The following is a 2,464-nucleotide window of genomic DNA, read 5'->3' on the forward strand; positions in this document are numbered from 1 at the left end:
CATCTACTTTCAATCACCATTTCCTCTTCCCCAGGATTCTAGGTTGCATATTCAAATGTCCCCATACATTGTGATGTTTTCCACAATCCCTCCTCCTGAGAAAGTAAAATACTAAGGTTTTACTTATTTTATCTTTTTTAAGTTTTATTTTTCATTTGATCCAGGACTTGGGAGAGGGTTCCCAGATGGTTAAAAAGCTGCCTATTGGCTGGAGTGGGAGGCTCAGGCAGAAGCCCCGATACTTTGAGAGGGACTCTCCCAGAGGTCGCTGGAGTCCTAGTCGTGCTTGAGGGCGGGTCTTCCAAAGAGATTCTCACTCAGCCCAGCCTCAGCCCCGCCAGCTGGAGAAGGTTGGTCAGGTGGTCACTCATCTTCTTGATTAGTTTCACTTCCTCATCTAGGAAGTGGTTCTCCAAGAAGTCACCGAGATGAAGGTTTGTACTGGCAGATTCCAGGGCGTGAAGATCTAAAAGGTCTCGGTTCAGGTTCTTCTCTGGGGCCATAGCGGCTTCCATGGCCCCCAGGGTTTTCCCCCACTCATCCTGAGAAGGCTTCTGGATATCCCGGAAGAGGGCATGGCAGTGGTACTGGTTTTGCAACTTCAAGAGACGCTGGGCCCTCGGGGTCCTCCTTGGCCAACTTGCAGAAGTGGTGGACCACGCCTTCCAAAGCCACATCTTTGTGGTCGAAATAGAAGCCCAGAGAGAGGTAGGTGTGGGAGACCCGCAGATGCAAACAGACCAGGCGGTTGACCGCAGGCTGCCTCCAGCTCGGTGGAATAATTCTGGAAAACCTGGGAGCTCAGTGTTGGCCAACAAGAAGGAGCTAACACAAAAACGGTGTTCGCTCATCCCAGAGACAGAAGGTGGCGGAGAAGGTGGTCTAAGAAGTTGCAATTGGAGAGGAGATCGGAGGACGGTGGAGGCTGGAAGAGAGAGAGTCCCTGGTTCTGTTCCATCCAAACACTGTTGAAGTAAGAGACAGATCCATGGCACCACTGAACGCGCTGCGTGGTATTTTATCTTTTAACCTTTGGGTTCTCTTAGTGCTATGTCCCCTGCTAAACGGAAGGCAGGAACTTGCCTTAGACTCCTCCTTCATCCTCTAAAGGGCTAAGACCATTGTAGGTGCTCAGTAAATACTTCTGAATTAGACATTTTGACTTGATCTGTGTATTCAAATTAATAAAACTTCCCAGAGTGACCGGAGATATTCATTCCTCACACCTGAAGAAGCCCAGCCAATCACTCTCAAGACCCAGCAGCTCCAAACTCAAGAGTTTGGCCCTCCAGGTATCAGGATCCATCAGAATTTGTTCCCACATCAGGACACACAAGTGTCCCTCTATTTCGTTGTTGTTGTTGTTGTTGTTTGTTTGTTGTTCTGTTTTGTTTTTTTGAGTTGGTGTCTCACTCTGTCACCCAGGCTGGAGTGTAGTGGCATGCTCATGGCCACCCCAGTACTGACCTGCTGGACTCAGGCGATCCTTCTACCTCAGACTTCCAAGTAGCTGGAACTACAGGTGAGCGCTGTCATGCCTGGCTGATTTTTTTATTTATTGTGGAAACAAAGTCTCACCATGTTGCCCGGGCTGGTCGCGAACCTGTGGGCTCAGACAATCCTCTCACTTCAGCCTCCCAAAGTGCTGGGATTACAGGCTTGAGCCAACGCACGGTGCCCCTCCACTTCTAATCAGATGCCTTCTAATATTCTCTGACTTGCCTTCCCTCAGACTTCAGGGAGATTAACATGGGAGACTTTTTTCGGTAGTAGATCCTAGGGCCTGCACCCCAGAGATGATGATTCGGCAGGTTTGGAGGGGAGATCAGGTATCCGCATTTTTATCAAGTCTCCGGGCGATGCTGATGAAGATGATGACCTTTCTGGAGGACAGGGGAATGGGTCCTACCCTTGGCTGTTTTTCCAGGACCCAGCCCAACATTCATACATGCTTGTTGATCAGACCCCAAAGCAGCCAGTACTATCTAGGAGCAAACCAATATGGAAGTGAATTAAAGTTGGAACATTAGGGATGAAACTGGAGATTTCACTGGTGCTTTTTCTGCCCCATCTTTTTATCTGCTCAGAGACATTTTCAGCCTCAATTTATACCTTGTTGACAATTCTCTGGCTGGTCCTGGGAGCATCTAACTCTCTTACATCATTACCTTGGCTCCCGTAGTTACACGTGGGCATGAGGTTCTGTGTTCTACCATCCATACCAGCCTCAAAAAATAAGCTCAGGTGACTAGAGATTACAAGCAATCTGGAGGAAAGAGAAGAAACTTGGGCTAGATTCCAAGATGAAACTGAGCCAAGAGTGCTCAGCCCTCCTCTCTGTTTCCCTTTGGCTTTACAGGAACTGGTGGCTTTGGGAAAATTGAGGCTGTGGCTGCCGGCATTTGTTCGTGTTGTCTGATGGGGAATAAGATGATGATTAGGTGGGCAGGGAGTGAAGCCAATG

General features: G+C 48.7%; 1 pseudogene; it reads right to left on the minus strand.

Moving 5' to 3' along the window:
• Positions 1 to 276: 276 nt before the first annotated feature.
• Positions 277 to 2,220, minus strand: LOC110596743 (annotated as a pseudogene).
• Positions 2,221 to 2,464: the final 244 nt, after the last annotated feature.

Source organism: Carlito syrichta, unplaced genomic scaffold, assembly GCF_000164805.1.
Source record: "Carlito syrichta isolate Samal-C Ts95f unplaced genomic scaffold, Tarsius_syrichta-2.0.1 Scaffold313390, whole genome shotgun sequence".
NCBI classification, from domain to species: domain Eukaryota; kingdom Metazoa; phylum Chordata; class Mammalia; order Primates; family Tarsiidae; genus Carlito; species Carlito syrichta.